Genomic DNA, 20,934 nt, shown 5'->3' on the forward strand with positions numbered 1-20,934 from the left:
TAATGCAGAAATATCACCAAAACTAAGGAATCCCCATGAAATAAAACAGCATTTCAATAATATTTTCCACACGATTGAAAATGATCAACACATATCTCTTTGGATAGATACAAAACAGGTGGCATTCCGAAAACATTTGCTTCCATACTGTATGTCATCGTGTCAAAACTCTTTCGTGAAATTGTCGGATCTGATAACATCTCCCTCTTCATGCTTCATTTGGTAGAGGAAGAACTCACTCCAAGGCGTTTATTCACCCTTCGAAACTTGATACCAAACAGTTGTTGGACTACAGCAGGGATGCAATACGATGTCTTCGTTGAGAAGCTGGTTTTATTTGATCGATTGTGAATAGGTGTGAGACACAATAAGCCCTTGCGGGTTGCGGTGGAGGTTTGAATAGACCTACACCCTGTGGACCTTATCTAACCTAACCCAACTCATTCAATACATAACCTATACATGGTGTTCCTTAAACACATGCTAATATTTAAGGAGGTAATTCTTAGACCCATTTTAAGAAAAAAATTCCTATGGACGTATGTCCTGAACGCCTTAACTTTTGAGATACAGGGTGGCAAAGTTTTCAAAAATAATCAGTTTTTCAATAATAACTGAGATAATTTTGTAGACATCTTTGGCATATTTGGTACATATGTTCCATGCCTTAAGGCGAATTTTCTGATGTACACAAATTTGTATTTTTTCAAACAGTGGCATCCATACGGGTTTCGCATTGAATATATTTGGGGAAAAAGTACTACGCCAATGCTTTCTTTTCAAAATAAAATCATTTTTAAAATCCTCATTTATTTTTGAGAAAATTTGATCTCCTGGTATTTCTTTGTCCGACGCATGATTTTCACTCAAAAAAATAAAAATCGACAGAAAGCAAATTAAGAAATTAGATCAATTCTAAAATGAATGAGAATCTGAAAATTGCTTCATAACGCATTACCAATTCCCTAATAATATTTGAAAACATAATCTGCAAAAAAAATTAATTTTTCACAAAAACGAGTTTTATTTTATTTTGTGTTAGTAATAATACCAAAACTGATTATAAAAATTGTTGGAAGTGGCCACCTGCACTTAGTATGCATGCTTCCGCCCTTCTACGCATGGAATTACGCACCCGTTCAAATATTCCCGGCGTATTTCGTATAGTTTCACACAAGGCAACTATTCGCTCTCTTAAATCTTCTAAAGTATTAACGGGAGTTTTATACACAAGAGTTTTAAGGTGACCCCATAAAAAAATCTAAACTGTTGAGATTGGGGGATCTTGCTGGCCATTATTGAGGTCCTCCGCGACCTATCCAACGATTAGGATAAACTGTATTTAAATAGTTTCGGACAATTACACTGAAATGAGAAGGGGCGCCATCGTGCATGTACCATATTCGATTCCTTAACGCAAGTGGCACATCTTCCAATAACCCAGGTAAGTCTTCTTCGAGAAAGTGTAAATAAGAACGACCATCAAGGCGTCCTGGTAGAAAAAATGGGCCTATTAGATGATCACCTATAATTCCTATAATTCCTGCCCATACATTAACCGAAAATTGGTGTTGGAAATGGATTTCGATTATTGCATGGGGATTTTCTTCAGCCCACACATGATTGTTATGGAAATTTTGAATGTCATTCCGAGAAAAATTTGCTTCGTCTGTGAACAAAATTTGTGTCTCAAACTGCGGATTTAGTGCAATACTTTGTAGATACCACTGACTGAAGTTCACACGCTGTGGAAAATCTCTGGGGAGTAATGCCTGCACTCTTGAAATATGGTATGGGTATAACAAAAAATCAACCAAAATACTCCAATTTGATGACAAATATCCAGAGTTCTAGCGATCTTCCTCGTACTCGTCTCAGGATGTTCCTCAATTTCTTGCAGCACCGCTTTCTCAATTTCAGAAGTTCTTACTACACGAGGTCTACCTTCCGGAGTCCCTTTCTTGAAACTACCAGTTTCCCCAAGTCGACGATGAATATTTGAAAAGGTTCGGCTATCTGGTAAGGCACGATTAGGATATCTTTCCTGATAAATGCGCCTGGCTTCTGTTGCATTACCATCGGCAAGGCCATATACGTAATGCATTTGCGCCATTTCCGCATTCGTATAATTTACCATATTTACTGATATTCAGAAAAACAGCTGACTACCAAAATAACTTCAATAACACTTCAAAATCAATTAAAACGCGCCGTGACAGTTTTTAACACCAACACCTTACTTTAAACCAACATCAATATTAGCTACTGACGTTTGTACATACAGAGAATTCGTTATTTATTGCTATGGTGGGTACGCACTTATCGACAAATTCCATATTTCCAAGAGGTGCAGTAAATAAATTCTGCTACACGTCATTTATTCCAGGATAACTAAATTTATGTTTTCAAAAATTATTAAGCGGTGCTGCGTTATGACGTAATTTCAATTGAGAACAGTGCATCTGACAACAAACAAATACCTTTTAGATCCTCAATTATTTTACAACAAATCTGATCTCTTAGTTTGCTTTCAGTCGATGCACGATACCACATCAGATTTTTTAGGAATTTATCCTTAAGTAAAGCGATTTTTAATTTTTTGAGCGAAAACCATGCGTCGGACAAAGAAAACCTTACAAATCAAATGTGCTCAAAAATGTATGGAGATTTGAAAAATCATTTTTAATTCAAGATAAAACAGTGGCGTAGTATTTTTTCGCTAAAAATATACATTTCAAAACTCGTACGTACGCCACTGGCAGAGAAAATCAAGAAAATTGTACATCAGAAAATGCGCCTTGAGGCATGGAACATATGTATCAAATATGCCAAAGATGTCTACAAAATTATCTCAGTTATTATTAAAAACCTGATTATTTTTGAAAACTTTGCCACCCTGTATCTCAAAAATTAAGGCGTTTAGGACATACGTCCATAGGACGGTTTTTCCTTGAAATGGGTTTAAGAATTACCTCCTCAAATATTAGCATGTGTTTAAGGAACACCCTGTATAATATAATATACAACTCTATTAGAATGATAATAACACCGAATCATCATGGATTCATGTCCAAAAGAACGACCGTAACAAACCTTTCTTGTTATCGCAATTCAACAGAATGAATTGATGTCATATATACTGACAAAAGAATAGCCTGCGGCCAGCATGACCACTTTCTTCTTTCCAAAAAACTTCAAACAAAGAGATTCTCAACTTCTACGAATAGGATTTCTCAAACCCTATATGACAAATCGCATTCAGCTTGTCGACTAGTGAGGTGCACAGTTGAATTGCCGATTGTTTCACTTCAGGGGTACCCCAGAGGTCTAATTTGGGACCATTCTCATTATCGCTGTTTATAAATGTCATTCTATAGGAAATACCATCCAATGATTCTGTAACATTCCATTGATGATGCGACTCTCTAACATTGTGACACGTTCAAAGATTTAAAAGTTTGTGTTTGATCGACAGTCATGTACTTATATTTCTCCAGGAACTGGAAAGATTTTTCAGTTATTAGTACGCTCAAATTATCGTGTACTACTCTTATAAAAAGTAAGTTATATTATGTAGATTCAATTTGGCCTTATTTTTATGAAAATTTCGTTCAGCACTTTTCAGCGTGAGTACTTGAAATTCATGTTTTTCAAGTCAAATGGCTATTTTAATCACAGGTGAAAGAAAATACACTGCAATCATGTTTCCTCTAGATCGCAATCCAGACAGATGAATGATATTTATAATGGAATAACTAGGAAAAATGTATTGAAAAATCACCAATATTTTTATTAGATTGCTTCATAAGTTCGTCATGTGTTTTGGTAGCTCCATATCTCAATAATTTTTTTTCAACTGTGTCGTTGTTGGTTTGCGAAATTTCGTTCCGTAGATTTCAGCCTCAAAGATGAGACCGAAAGCAATCCAGGACTAGTATTTGAGGATCCTGGTAGAGACTGACCCTTCACAAAGTGTGCATGGGATGGCGGAAGAACTGGGCGTTAGCTCCCATCCGGTTTTGATAATTTGAAACAGATTTGCAAGGTCAAAAAGCTCGAAAAGTAGGTGCCCCATGACTTGAACAATCGACAAAAATCGTCACGTTTCGAGGTCTGTTTCTCATTACTTTTGCGCGACCAAAACGATAATTTTTTGGATCGGATCATCACATGTGATGAAACATGGATCCTTTACAAAAACAGGAGATATTTAGGACAGTGGCTAGACACAAATGAGCCAAAGGCGAAAACCCATCAAAACTGTATGGTGGTCAGCGGACAGTGTGATCCACTATAACTTTTTGTCAATTGGGCCAAAACATCACAGCGGAGTCCTATCGTGGAGAAATCGACAAAATGTACCGGAAATTGAATCAACAGCAGTCGGTACAGGAGAAGAGGTCCGATTCTGCTCCACAACAGTTGAAATAATTGAGCGTCGAAGTTCTGCCTCATCCACCATACTCCACAGACTTGACGCCAATCGACTACCATCGTAACTGGGCAAAAATGGCCTTCGTCGACTTCATCGAATCCCGAGCAAACAATTTTTATGCTGGCAGATCTGATCGACTTTTGTTACGTTGGCAGAAGTGCACTGATTCAAATGAAGCTTATTTCGGAAAAACTGAGTAAGTATTCACCAATATATTACAATTCAAAGGACGAAACTTTCGAAATAACTTGACAATATGTGGGTTGTTCTATAAATTGTCCAATCTGTGTAATTTACCCCTTGACAGCTAACAGTTTATTTCAAGAGCCATTGAAAGCTTGCTATTATTATTGTTTTCTGTTTTTTTGTAGTCTAAATTTTATTTTAAATATTATCTTATTATTTGAATTTTCTCTATTCATGGATCTGTGGAGAATAAACATATCATTGTTTGAATTTCACTAGTTCGGACTTCCATTGTCTAATATATGAAAATGATTTGAAATCCCTGAAACAAATAAAAAAGAAGAATTGAAAAAGAATGGCTGAAAATAAGGATTATATTAACCAACATAAACCTGAAATGAAATAATAGTGAAATATAATACAAGTAAAAATAGAACAATTGAATAAATGAAAATAAAACAAAGAAAAAAAGAAAATAAAAATAAAAAGTGCAGAGATTCCAAGTCACGTTGGTTCACGACGTTTCGATTGTTGGTATACACAATCGTCTTCGGATGATGACTGGATTGATTCCTCCGAGAGATGACTATTTATAGGTCGTTCGAGTACTTTCACTTATCCCCGCTTTCCATTTTCCGCTTCACTGGTTCCGTGGGAGATGACCGTTTTGGCGGGAGTTGGCCATTTTTCGCATGATGGGTTTCCATATGTTGCGTAGTTCTACGCTGGCTTGGCTGAATACGTTGTTGGACAACATGTATGCGGCTTCCTTGAACTTTCTCCTGAACCAATGTTCCTCTCTGTGCAAGATCTCAGCTTGGAACCACTCGATGTTGTGTTGATGGGTCCAAACATGGTCTGCTATTCCTGATTTGCTGGTTTCCCCTCACTGTGTGTGTTTCTTATGCTCGGCAATGCGAACATTCAATGGCCTCTTAGTTTCACCAATATAGGATTTTCCGCACTCACAGGGTATCCGGTAAATGCAATTCTTGGAATCGCAGTCCGCGTTTGATGGCCTAGTTTTTGTGAGGCTGCTACGGATAGTGTTACCGGATCTGAAGCAGGTTCTGATGTTGTACTTGGAACCAATTCTTCTTATCCTCTCCGATAATCCTCTGATGTAGGAAAGTGCAAGTACTGGTTGTGACGGCTTCTCTTCCTTGCGAGGCTTTTGCTGTCTTCTAGCCAAAGTCTTTTCTACCATCGTTCTGGAGTAGCCATTCCGTTGAAGATCATTTTTGATGATGTCTAGTTCCTTCTCGAGACCTTCCTTCGTATCATCAAAAATGATCTTCAACGGAATGGCTACTCCAGAACGATGGTAGAAAAGGAAGAGAAGCCGTCACAACCAGTACTTGCACTTCCCTACATCAGAGGATTATCGGAGAGGATGAGAAGAATTGGTTCCAAGTACGACATCAGATGTGATGTTGATGGGTCCAAACATGCTGTGCTATTCCTGATTTGCTAATTTCCCCTCGCTATGCGTGTTTCTTGTACTCAGCAATGCGAACTTTCAATGGCCTCTTAGTTTTTCCGATATAGGATTTTCCTGGTTTTCGTGAAGCTGTCTTTTTGCCAACGTCTGTTCCACCATCGCTTTGAAGTAGTGATTCCGTTGAAGACCATTTTTTATTTTTGATGATGTCTAGTTTCTTCCCGAGATCTTCCTTTGTATCACAGAGTCCGAAATCACGGTGTGATGAGTCTTGATGATTCCTCTTTGTGTCGATTGATGGTGGTTGGATTCGTGGTTCAGATACTGTCCCGTGTGAGTGGGTTTTAGGTATACAGATGTTTCCCATTTAGTGTCGGTTCTCTTCACCAACACGTCTAAGAATGGCAATTTGTTGTGTTCTTCTCCATTGTGAAAGTGGTGGAAGGACTTACTTTATTGATGTGCTTCAGGAAGGTGTCTAGTTCTGCACTCCCTTGGTTCCATATTATGAATGTGTCGTTCACGTATCTCAACCAGACTTGGGACTTCTTGTGGGCTTCTTCAATGGCCAGAGTTTCAAACTACTCCATATATATATCGGCTATAACCCCTAGTAATTCCATGATTACTTGTATCGGTGAGTTTGTTCTATTTTTCAGGTCCCCATCTTCGGATAGCTTCCTCTGTATGAATTGAAGTGCTTCTTCGACAGGAACGTTGGTGTAGAGGCTTTCCACGTCGAAGCTGATCAGTTTATCCTGCTCTTTGTCAACCATCTTCAAACAGCCTAATGATATGTGAGTTGTTCAATAAAGTGTCCAAACTGTGTAATTTACCCTTTGACAGCAAACAGTTTATTTCAAGAGCCATTGAAAACTCGATATTATGATTGTTTTCTATTTTTTGTATTCTAATTTTTATTTTTTATTTTCTCCCATCATTTGAATTTTTTCTGTTCATAGATGTCAACCTGTGGAGAATAAACATATCACTAATATATTTATTTATCATTTCCTGCCGCGAATCAGTTCCACAAACAACCGTTGCAACCCCGAACACCAGTATAAAATCCAAACCACCGAATACACGGAGCACAATCCTTTCCAGAAGTGAGCAATTATTTGCCACCACTGGCTTCCCTGCTTGGTGCGCTTGTGGCTATTTCCCGCTGGTTTTCACGTTGAGAGCGACAAAGAGGGCGATGCTTCACGTAGTGTCAAAGAAGATGTAATCTCGTTGGAGATCAATACGGCCTGTGGCGTTAAACCAGGCGAGGCAGGACTTTGGGACTTGATACAAAGTTTATACAGTTTGTACTTCTGTTTCCGAACCCGAAACCTACTTCGATACGGTGCCCGGCCGACAGAGGCGCATTAGGCGAAGGAATATTGTGGCGAGATGAATTCAGTCGATTTTGAGGGGGATGGGCTTAGTTTTCTTGATGGAAGCGATCTGGTCGTTCAAGAAATGAGACTCATCTTGAAATAAAGACCTGCGGAACGGATAAAGGTGCAAAAGTTTCTAGAGTTGTGGTGTGATTAGTAGTAATAGCGATAATTTATAATAATGTACACTGTACACTGTAAAAAACTAATGTAAATTTACAGAAATATAACATTGATGATGATGATTATAGTTTATACTATAATAACAGTATCTAGATGATTATGAGCAACTGTTGGTATAATAATAATAATAACAATGTTTATCTTCAAAAACTTACCAAATACAGGAAAAAACATGCTGTCCAACTTTGAAACTAGACATGAAAGATCACTGAAGCTTCAATAGCTTGTGCGTGATTCAGATAGTTATATCAATATAGTATAAAATAGAACAGAAATACATATAATTAACATTAACATTAGGACAATAATGACATATCAAAATAATTACATAGGTAATATCGAACTAAGTTCATAAATTTTTTGTTCGTTGTTTGTTTTTTTTTTGTCGAGGTAGGAATTTGCCTTTTTACTTTTATAGATGGGTTGTCATATTCTGATAAATGACGTATTTGAGTGAATTGATGTGTAACTGTTTATTGTAGAAATTTTATGTCTATGAGGTTACATTGATAATCAAGAGATCTCCCAGATATTAAGCTGTGACTTGAGTAAAGCTTTCGATACTGTTGACCATAAAATACTGTTAGAGAAATTATCATATTATGGAGTAAGAGGAATTTCGTATAAACTGCTCAAGTCATACCTGTCAAATCGTTTTCAATCGACATGGTGGAAAAATTCACTATCTCAGACAATTCCGGTAACTCAAGGAGTGCCTCAAGGTTCTATTTTAGGGCCAATTCTGTTTATCATCTACACAAATGATCTTCTCGAAAATATCAAGGTTTATGCATCAAGTGCATATGCAGATGATACAACTTTTCTAGTTAAAGGCAAAGATGAAGGTGACATAAGACAACAGACAGAGCAAGTTCTAGCCGAAGCAGATATTTGGTTTACGGCAAATATACTCCTGCTAAACAAAGAAAAAACTCAAAGGCTAATGATTTCAAGCAAAAACAATACAGAGGAAAAATCACTAAAATTCCTTGGAATACATCTGGACTCAAAACTAAATTGGAAGGTACAAATAAACAAAATGAGTAAGAAGCTTAATTCAGCAATATATTGTATAAGGAGAATGAAAACAATTTCAACACATCAAGCGGCTAAAATAACCTATTTTTCAAACTTTCACAGCATAGCAACTTACGGAATCCTTTTGTGGGGCACAAGTTCTGATTCAAACAAAATATTTGTTCAGCAAAAAAAAGCCATCAGAATTCTATGCGGACTTGCATATAGAGATAGCTGCAAAGAGGCTTTTCGTCAACATAGAATCCTCACCATTCCCAGTGCATATATATATAGTTGTCTAAAATATGTTCACGCAAATCCAGAGATGTTCTCAAAAAATGTACTCAATCATTCTTATGATACCAGAAATAAAGATTTACTGCAAGTTCCTCTTCATCGATTGAAGAAAACACAGCAAGGAAGCGATTATTGGGGCGCAAAATTATATAATAAAATTCCAGACTATGCAAAAAATTCTCCATCTGGCTGAAAAATGTCCTAATAGAAAAATGTTTCTATTCAATAGAAGATTTTATAAATGAATAATACATGTACTACATCTCTTGTAGGTTTACATGTGCATGATAATTTTGTATATATTTATTTTATTTTGATCTGTGCATCTCTGTGTATATGTATTTTAATTTTAATACTAAGGAAATAACGACGTTGTAATGTTTCATTTACAATGAATAAATTGATTGATTGATTGATTGATTGATATTGAATATATTCCTATCTATGGAGCCCAACCATTATTTTACATAGTATTCAAAAGAGATGTAATATTCGATAGATTTGAAGTTTTCTGGTAGTAAATTGTATATTTTTGGTGCAAGATATTTTGCTGAGAGTTGACCGTCTGTTTTTTCACAGGTCGGAACTTCTATGTTTTCAATTTTTATTCAAGTTTCATAACGGTGGTTGATGGATGTTAACTTGATTTTATTTCTGTGGATATACATATTCACGGATTAATGGATTATTCTATTCAAAAAGTGCAGTATATTGTATATTATCTGGAAATTTGGACATGGGACAGTTGTAACGAATTAAAGTTTTAATTGCTACCTCATGTCAACTTTCCGCCAGACTTAGCCCCCTCGGATTATTTTCTGTCCCCAAACTGGAAAAACTGGCTCATGGTGTCGGCAGTTAATGGTTATTTTGAGGAGCAAGACAATTCTTGTCATAAAAAGAGTATGTGTTTTCTGAGTTGTACCGGGTACTTACGGGACGACCCTCCTAATGCTCTATGCTCTAGCATCCACCATTGTAGAACTGTCAGAAATAAAAATCTTCGCGGAGTTCTCATCCCCAACTCTTCATAAAGAAGAATGGAGTCGAATGATACCTTCTGAGGAGAGTTTTGGATTTTTATTCCACTGCTCTCTTGCTTTTGTGAATTTATTCACAGACATATCTTTCAGAAGCCAACATACATTTTCCGAATCCAGTGTATTCATTTTAATTGAACCAAGTTCGATTGGAAACACACTTCTAATCCATACATTTAGTTCAGGAATAATTCAACACCAACTTATTTTGATGCAACCAACTGAATCATTTGTTCAACTCATCATTAAGAGTACTTACAATTCCTGGATAATCCCTTCCAGGGATAAGGGTATCTTCGAAAGAAAAGATTCACAAATCAACTTTTCAAAGCAACATTAAGATCATTCATGTATATTACAAATGGAAGGGTCCGAAAACGCCCCTTTTGAGTACACCCGAAATATATCCTTCATTTTGTGAAACACTATCGTTTATTTTTGTTTACTGGCTACTGCTTTTTGAGTAATCATGGAATCAATTGAAGTCCATCGTTTATGAGACCAAACTTTTAGACATAGTTTGACTAAGCCTCTTCCAGGACTTCCGTACCAACAAGGAAGAGGAACTTACAGGAGACGCTGCCTAACTCCCCACCGCTTTGGGAATCTCCACTGGGATAATTAGATGTGAAAGAAGAAATCCTGTATCTATTGGGGACTATCCCCCTCCTCCAATACCATCTCAGATTAGCTCGAAGGATGAATTCTAAGATCAATAAAGCGGCAAAGGAACAGCTAAGAGGTAGACAAGCCGAAACAGAAGGTGAAGGGGTCCAGGTGGTCATCCAAGTGGAGGATGATACCCGATGCAAGTGGTTGCAGCAGATATCCACCGCGAAGCTGGACCTGGAAGAGTTCCTGTATCTATCGGGGACCATCCCAGCTCTTTTTCAGGTAAACCTGAGTCCATCCTCTGCACAAGAGGACAACAGCACTCAATCTTAATGAATAAGGATCTGCGAAGAATATGTCCTGACCCGATTTATTTAGCCCTCAAACAAAATATCGACTCATTACTTGTTGCTGTAACCTGGCCTTGAAAATTTCACTTAATGACGGCCCTGGCGGAGCGCAGTTCTACGGAATACTCTTCGCGCCGTTCACGAGAAGGGGTTGTTTATCAATTACTTAATTGCTTTATCTAGCACGTTTCTCCTGCAGTCTTACTAATAATTATTTGCCTCTGCTCACCTCCCTTCTCTTCCACACCGCCTTATTATCCTGCTGCTGCTGCCGGTTTATTGTTGATAACTCGCACTGATACATGGACATTGTTCGAAGTAATACTTGAGGGATAAAACGTGAAACAGATTGGAAGTCAGTTGATTAGGTGGATAATGAAATGGACCGTCGTCACTTGGTTTGAGATGAACTGAGATGATCAACTTCACGCGGCTTTGAAATAGAAGAGAGAAAAGTTCCCAGTTATTCTATCTTTGCTATTAAATGAACCCACGTGAAAGTATCAGAACTTGTGAAAAAATTCAAATTTCAGCATTTGAGCTACTTTATTTCGCATACTAGGGGTAAACAGTTGAGTTGGAAAGTTCCTAGGTTAACATAGAAAAAGATTTAATAAATTTGAAAACATTATCCAATATAGTTGCCTTCGGGCGATACGATTTGTCTTTAGCTCCAAAATAGGCCTCAGTTTTGATGATTACTCCTTCATCTGCACTGAATCTTTTTTTAACTAGCATTTCCTTGAAGCTTGAGAACAGGAAAAATTCGCGTGTGAATACGGTGGATGCTGAACCAATTCGAAGCCCAATTGTGTTTTCGTCGGTGCCAGCCTCTTTTTGTTGGCTCAAGACAAGCACTACAGGAAAGTCCTATAGACGCTGAAGCATTTGATCGACTTGATCACATGATCCTTCTACAAAAATTCCACCAATTTGGTTTCCATAATTCGGCACTACTTTTCATTAAATCCTACTTACTTCAACGCGAACAGTTTGTATTTTATAACGGCTATGATTGTTTCCATTACAATCCTTTTTCTGGAGTACCTCAGGGGTCGAATCTCGGACCACTTCTGTTCTTATTATTTATTAATCATGTCGATATTATTCATTATTATGTCGATTGTAATAACTAATTTTTTGCAGATGATTTGAAAATATATTTACCTATAGAAACTATCGAAGACTGTAATAAATTGCAATGACAGTTAGAAAATATACAGACTTGGTGTGAAGTAAACAAACTATATCTCAATGCAACCAAATGTAAAGTAGTGTCTTATAGTAGGAAAATGTCAGTCATCGAGTACAATTATCGAGTATATACCACTTCACTGTCACGAAGTGACTCAATTAAAGATCTAGGCGTATACTTTGATCAATTTTTTTTTTCAACCAAATTAGATCGAAAGTAAGTGAAGCATTGAGAGTTTATGGCTTCATTCTTTGCAATTGAAGATCTTTTTCGAACATATCTCCTCTATTGACTCTTTATACAGCCAACGTAAGGTCAAAATTAGAATATGCCCCTGTTCTATGGTCTCCATTCTACAATTGCTATAATACATCAATTGAAAAACTTCAACGTCGTTTCCTGAAGTTTATTTATTTCAAATCTTATAGTACCTATCCTGATAGAGGTATTCCTTATGAACCTCTTACCATAACATTCAATATTGAAAGTCTTGAATCACGCAAAGAAATTGCTGGAATAATTTTTCTGTATGAATTACTACACAACAATGTGGATGCTATGGAGGTGTTATCCTTTATGAATTTCTTTGTGCCCCATTTTAGAACAAGAAGTACAAAAACTTTTTACTACCGACTGGCCAGAACCAATATGTATCTTAAGTCACCTATCTTTAGCACTTGCAATAATTTCAATTTAATTTCAAATTTGTGTGATATCAATTTTGATTCCCTAGCTAGAATATGTTGTTGACACTGCATCTCAGTATTTCATGGAGAATTTTCTATTTTCTAGTATGTTTTTTTCTTTCTATTTTATTTTATCATATTATAATATTCATTCATTTTCTCAAATTGGTATATGTTATATGATGGAATCGGCCGATATTTGATGAAAATCCATAACTAACGTATTCTAAAAACACTTTTTTGTGTGATTTTCACTAGACAACTGTGTCTAGTGAAAAGTGTTTTTAGAATACGTTTCCCAGGCCTGTGGCTCGATTCTGAACTGCGCTTTACAAAACACGTTAGTCATTTGATTCAAACGTGTTTTAACATCTTAAGACCACTGCTTCCAAATCGGGACTTACTCACCAAACAACTCAATCTTAAATTATGTGAGGCGCTAATCATATGTGTGTTATTCTACGATATTTTCAGCCCACCTAATAACATGGCGAATAATGAAATCTATCTACCTAACGCAAATATAGTATTTCATATTTCTCTTTCTCTTTCCATTCCCATTTCATGCATTAATACTATTCATTTGATCAAGTCTGTTCACTACTCTCAAAGAGTTCACTATCAATTTTCCGAGTGGAAATTCTCAAGTTGTATCTAGATATCATGCTAATAACTATTGGAAGCAATTCCAAACCTAAACGCTAAAAGACGAGACAGTTTTGAGCTCAGCCGTATATCTGAAATCGATTTAAATCGGAATTATCTTCGTCTGCAAGAATGTAGGTAATGTACAGTTAGCAGAAAGTAGGATATATTCATTGACCTATGAATTGTTACACTTCTCATTTACATGCGTAACACTGATGATTTCTCCAATTATACAAATCCACAAATCATAGTTGAATGGACCTTTCACAAAGACTGTTCGCTGCACTCGTGGTATATGGACAAACAGTTGTCACTGGTGGTGATAACGGAGAGAATAGTTTTAATGAATACTTGTAAATCGTGACAATTGTTGTAGAAGTGAATGGTACCTATTATTTTTGGTGAAATTGTAACAATCCTCGATCTCAGTGGAAGAGGGTGTTTTTTGGTACCTTGGGAGCTGTGTGACTTGTCCATTTAGTCCAAGTCTCCAGAAACCACTGCAGCCTCTTGGGCTTATTGCATTTATTCTCCCATCTTCTCATGACACCCATTTCATCAGTCTCGTTCCCTGTACTAGTTTGTACAGGTTCCGTGTTGGATGTTCGTCATTTACTTCTGGGCGTTATTTTGTACGTCCATATATTGCCTGCCTCCTGTGATTCAATGCCTCACATTCGCATAAAATGTGTAGAGCTGTTTCTATCCCTTCGTTTCATAATCTGCAGCTGAGGTCTCCGTTGTACAGCCCGATTTTATCCAGGTGTCCTCTAAGCGGACAATTATCGGTTAGTAGCCCTGTAATTATTCTGAGCCGATCCCTACTATATTGAAGTAGTTCTTCGGTTCTTTTCTCGGACGGTTCCCTAATGAAGGTTCTACTGTATTTGTTGCCAGGTACTTTCGTCCAGTAGTTTGTGTGCTTTTTATTGATACATACCCTAATCTGGTTTCTTACCAATGAATGTGGTACCCCCAGAGCTGGTTCAGGACCTATATATAAAGTTGAAGATCACAAAGTGTGAAGGAGGTAGATTCGGGACTGTCTCCAATGCATCTGTTGGGGTATTTCTCATTGCTCCCGTCATTACCAAACATGCAAGTCTTTGCACCTTGCCTAGTTTGTTGATGGCGGTCACCTGCTTCATCTTCGACCACCAGACCAGAGATGCGTATGTAATCATGTGTTTAACCACCATCGTGTATAGCCAATATACCATGTCTGGATTTAGCCTCCATGTTTTTCCATAGGCAAATCTGGCGAGCATCAGTGATACCTCCGCTTTCCTCTTTATCCTGTCCAAGTGTTGGTTCCAGGTCAGTTTGGAATCTAGGCTCACTCCCAGATATTCAATTTTTCCCGACACTTGTATTTCTTCACCTCGAAGTTTTAGAGGTCCGAGATCCTCCGTTTTGATACTCTTGGTGAATTCTACTATGGTCGATTTGAATGGACTCATGCTAAGCCCTTCTCCTTTGGTCCATCTTGTTATAATATTCAGGGCCTGCTGCGTGAATACTTCACTACATTATTGTATTTACCCTGAACTAAAATGACTAAGTCGTCTGCATAGCCCAGTGCTTGATACCCATTGAGGTCCAAGAGACATAATAGCTCGTTCATTACAAGTTTCCGTAACAGAGGGGATACAACCCCCCCTGAGGACAGCCCCTTGCTACCCGTGCCACAACTGTTTCCCCCATAATGGTTGTGTATACCAATCTTCTTCTAAGCATGCAGTTTATCTACCTAGAGCTTGTCTTGTCGATCCCGCTTCTCCTCGACGCCTGGATGATTGATTCTAACGACGTATTATCAAATGCGCCCTCAATGTCCAAGACAGCAGCTAAAAGTACTCCCTTGTTTTTGTAAGTATATTCTACTTCTTCTGTTACTCGACATAGAGCCGTTTCTGTTGGCATACCTGACCTGTATGCATATTGGTCTCGATGTAATGGTCCCAATATGCATATAAGTCAGGTAAGTCAACAGCAACGGCTCTATGTCGGGTAACAGAAAGAGTAGAACATACTTACATACACATGGAAGTACTTTTAGCTGCTTTTTTGGGATTCGCATGCCGGAGCTCATCAGAGAGGGATGCTGGGTAAAAGAATGTTCAACTGAGCATCGTATAATATATTCCCTTCAACAATGTAGACGGATATGTTGCTTGAGGCCCAGAAGTATACTTTCAGTTTACAGTGTTGAGGTAGTTAACCTAGGTTGGTTGCAAACTTATGAATCAATCACAGTTTTTCCTTCAGCATCCAAGTTGTAATCTTTATTGACTGTGAGAGATTTAGTTTGGTTCCTGGGGTTCTATATCTGGTACGAATATTTGATGAAAGATCTTTCTTGCCATGTAGTGTACGAATAGCCAAGTCGAGCTGCCAGCAATATGATATAGGTCCTTCGTAAGTGGTTCCGCCAAACAGTAGCACTGTTTTCTGATAGACCTGCACGCGGAGTGGTATAAATATCACCCCATAAATATCAACAATGACGACATTACAGGATGATTTCTGTTGAAGGCTTGCGGAGGCAGAATGAGGAAGATGTCTTTTGTAGGTTGCCTTAGGCAGCACAAAGAAGATTGGGGGTGAAAATAGAAATGATAGATGGCCCTATCAGATTAGATTGTGGAAACCGAGGTATATTACAAATATCCCCAAGATTGTGGGTACGTTATACCTTCAGATGACAGTTGATAATCTATATCTGTGAGTGTAGGCCCACAGCACTTAGGCCATATGTGACTCAATTTACTTCTTTCCGAGGAGTTGTCCACCTAGGTCATCCTCCATCCTGTCCATTCCAGGAAGGTGGGAGACATCTCCTTTATATCGGCATGTGTGTCCACTAGAAGTGTGTCCACTAGCCCCATATTGTGGAGACGTTTCCTTAGTTGACAGTGGCCAGTCAGAAATCCTACTGTTGAGTGTAGTTTTCTCCTGATCATCGCCAGATATTTCTTCGGCACCAGCTTCCCAGGATCGCCCAGGGTAATCCTGGTAAGATTGCATACGTTTATTTCATCCCATCTCTTTAGGGGTTGAGCATGGGTGTGACCTTTGGCTGGTTCTGCAATTCTCGAACTCATCAGGCCGTAGATGCCACTGGGTCCTAAAATTCTCAGTTTAACCGCTTTCTTGGCTGAAGAGTCGGCAATGCTTTACTCCTGTCATGTCCTTCAACCCACCTCAGGAAAATGTTATTATCTACCGAGGTTTTGGCTAAATCTTGGTGGCACTTTAGTACCAGCCCAGACGTAACATGTTGTCTGTTCAAGGCTAGTAGGGCTTGTCTGCTATCAGTGCAGATTGTTATGTTTTTGCCAGAAATTCCTTTCCTGGTTTTTCATTTTGTGGCGATTAATAACCAGCAAGTTCTGTTTGGACCACGCTGGTATTTTATCCCATTCCCACTTTATCCTTAGGCTCAGTGATTTAGAGTACACTCCGCATCTTCAGTCTTCTTTGTCACTTAGGCCATTGTAAATCCTCCCGAAGAGTTGTCCTCCTAGGTCATCATCCATCCTGTCCTTTCCAGGAAAGTGGACAGGTCACTAGGCGACATCTCCTTTATATTGAACACCTGCTTAGAAAAAGGTAACTAAAACTTCTGCTAGATCAGAATCAAAAGCTCATCTGATTACCCTAAAGAACATGGAATTTGACAACAAAAAATGATCAACTGAAGGAATGAATAACTATACAGAGTGGTTGCTATGAATTCATTGTACAGAGGAAGTTCAATTTTCTTCCTGAAGATTACCACTTGGTGATTGAAACACGTGTCGAAGTGTTGAAGATAACGATTTGGTGTTCCAGTAATATTCACTCTTGTACAGAGGAAGTTCAATTTTCTTCCAGAAGATTACCACTTGTTGATTGAAACACGTGTCGAAGTGTTGAAGGTAACGATTTGGTGGTCCAGTAATATTCACTACTACACCAAATTTTCCAAACAGTATATCACAAGTCCATTCGATATGTTGACATTTTTCATTCTCTACCAATAAAGAATGAAATATCATTTCATTTCATTAAGGATGAAGACACGAATGGGGACAAGAATACTTTGAATATTTTTGAAGGACCCATCGACATTGACCAAAGTATATTGAAAGACGGATATATTCAAAATTATCGGCTCCAGTCGTTAAAACTTGTTTTCAGTCAATAAATTCGGAGTGAATCACCATAATTTGTCAAATTAGATAGGTTTATACCAGAATCAATAAAAACTGACAAAAAGAAATACTTATGGATACATAATGTTTGAAATCCATTGTCTTATGCTGATTTTTGCGGATTTATGTTTTGTTGTGACAAAATCACAGTTTGATATTCTGATTTGCTCCCACATGCATCCCGTTCCTGATGGCAATTCGTAATGTCCAAACAAATTTTGAACAACCTCAATCGTGAGAAAGAAAAAACTGCTTTACATAATAGCGCTATTTGTCCACCAACATTGAACAAAATCTTCATATGGTTTGGTAAGGTTCATTTGAAATTCATTTTAGTGCCCATTTTCTTTATCAGTGCCTGGTTAACCAGTGCTTCTATCAATGACAATAATTGAAAATTCCCACAATTTGGATTTCATTTCCAATATGCGTTCCACTGCAGTAGTTGTTTCCTCAAATGGAATGGTACTCCAAACTAATTAACAATGCGATATATACAAATTATCGACAAACTGGTAAACAGGTAGTTATAAAAACAGGGAGAAAAATGATTCGTCCGATTCTGGAAAATTGAACACTTGAACACTTGAAAAGTTGTCAGTGGCGTACGATGATTGTACTCTGAGTCAGAAAACTGTTTACAAGTGGTTCACAGAAGGTCGAGAAAATGTGAATGTCGACGCTCGGCTTGGACGTCCCAGCACATGAACAACCGGTGGAAATATTGAGGAAGTGAAGAAAAATGTTTGTAAATTCGTCGAATCACTATTAGATAAGTTGCTGATAATATTGGTTGACTTATGCCACTTTATTTTTCGAAAAGTATGGGTATGAAGCAGATCTAAGAAATTTACAAATTTGGCTGGACCATAACCTACTCACCCTAAACGTCTCTAAAACTAAATTCATACCTTTTACACCTACGGTTAATACACAACCCATTACAGATTATTTTATAAACCTTCACAACCTTCATAACAACTTGCACGGACACAAATACATGTACCTGCCCAGAAATAGATCGAGTATCATCAATAAAATACCTAGGAGTGACTCTGGATCAGCACATCCGCTGGACCGAGCACATCTCGAATTTAAATATACGACTGAGAGACTGCACAGATTTTACACTTTAAGAGATATCCTCCTACTGATGCTTTATACTTCCCTAGTAGAATCCATTCTACGATACAGTATTATAATATGGGGAGGAGCCTTCGTTAACAACTTACGTCCTCTACATATCATACAAAATTCCATCATAAAAATCATTTTCAGAAAAAAGAAACAGTATTTTACAAAATTACTATATGAAGAAACAAAAATCCTACCAATCTGTCTTTTGTATGTTCATCAATGTATAATTCGAGTTCACACAACTAAATAATCACTTCGAAGCAGATCTGTCCAACCAACCAGACAAAGTTTGTTTGAAGGTGATTGACAATGTTTCATGATGAATTTCACTAGTTCGGACTTCCATTGTCTACTATATTGAATGATTTGAAATCCCTGAAACAACTAAAAAAGAATAATTAATGAATAGCTGAAAATAACAATTATATTAAGCAAAAATAAACCTGAAATGAAATAATAGTGAAATAACCTACAAGTAAAAATATAACAATTGAATAAATAAATTAAAGGAATGAAAGAAAAAAATAATAAAGAGTGTAGAGATTCCAAGTCACCTTAGTTCACGACGTTTCGATTGTTAGTATCTACAATCGTCTTCGGGTGATGACTGGACTGATTCCTCCGAAAGATGACTATTTATAGGTCGTTGAAATACTTTCACTTATCCCTGCTTTCCATTTTCCGCTTCACTGATTCCGTGAGAGATGACCGTTTTGGCGGGAGTTGGCCATTTTTCGTTTGATGATGGGTTTCCATATGTTGCGTATTTCTAAGAAATTCAACAGACAAACTAGTAATGAAGAATCAGCAATACATATATTTAGAAAAGCTATAACCCAGATAACTTCTATTCAGTCCAAAGTTTTACAATGAAATACCAGTACATTTAAAAAAAATTGACAAACTAAGAAATTTTAAAACTGAAATAAAGTACTATATCCTGAAAAACAAGGAAACTGTCTATGAAATACAACGATAGTGAATAGACCCACCATTTGCTGCTATCCCTGTCCCGGGTTTGTGTTCAATAAACCCTACAAAATACCAATAAAACAGAACACTGAGTCAGATGCTACAAATGCAATACGCATATACACAGTCGGCTCGAAAACCAAAGAAGGCTCATGATGTGGAGTGTACTTTAGATCACTAAGCCTAAGGATTAGGTGAGGAATGGGAAAAAATACCAGCGTGGTCCAAACAGAACTGGCTGGTATCTTAATGGCCACAAAAGAAATGAACAGGAAAGGAATTTCTCGCAAAAACAGACAACATGTTACCTCAGGGCTAGTACTAGAGTACCACCAAGATTTGCGGACTCTTCAGCCAAGGAAGCGGCTGGACTAAGATTTTCAGGACGCAGTGGAACTAGTCAGACGTCACACGCATACTCAATCCTGAAGAGATTGGATAAAATCAAGGGAGGCAATCTTGCCAGGATCACCCTGGGCGACCCTGGGAAGCTGGCGTCGAAGTAGGGTCAACAGTAGGATTTCTGACTGGCCACTGTCAACTAAGGAAACACTTACATAATATGGGGCTAACGGACACACCTCTATGCAGGATGTGTGAACAGGAAAATGAAACTGTCAAGCATGTCCGGAGTTATCGTCAATGAGAGACTGTGTGTTCGGCGAGTCTTGGCCTACACTTGCCGATATAAGGGAGATGTCTCTTGGTGACCTGTCCACCTTCCTGGAAAGGACAAGATGGACGATGACCTAGGCGGACAACTGCTCGGGAGTAAGTACAATGAGTCACATGTGGCCTAAGTGCTGAGGGCCTACATTCAACCTCTCTACTCTACAGATACAGATAACCTGCGGTATTGTGGAAAATCAATTCATGACTTTTGCATCACTCACTTGTCATTGCTCGTTCTTGATTTTTTGGCCAAAAACAACATCGTAATCATGCCTCAGCCACCGTATTCACCAGATTTGGCCCTTTGCGGCTTTTTCCTGTTCTCAAGATTGAAAAGACACATGAAGGGACGGCGTTTTGCGACGATTGAGGAGATAAAAACCAAATTGCTGGAAGAGCTCATGGACATACCAAAAAGTGCACATAGAACTGTTTCGAGGATTGAAATAACGCTGAGAAAGGTTCTCTTCAAAGTGAACAAA

The sequence above is a fragment of the Leptinotarsa decemlineata genome, unplaced genomic scaffold, assembly GCF_025532065.1.
Source record: "Leptinotarsa decemlineata unplaced genomic scaffold, Ldec_3_MD MMD2_tig00026330_RagTag_RagTag, whole genome shotgun sequence".
NCBI lineage: Eukaryota > Metazoa > Arthropoda > Insecta > Coleoptera > Chrysomelidae > Leptinotarsa > Leptinotarsa decemlineata.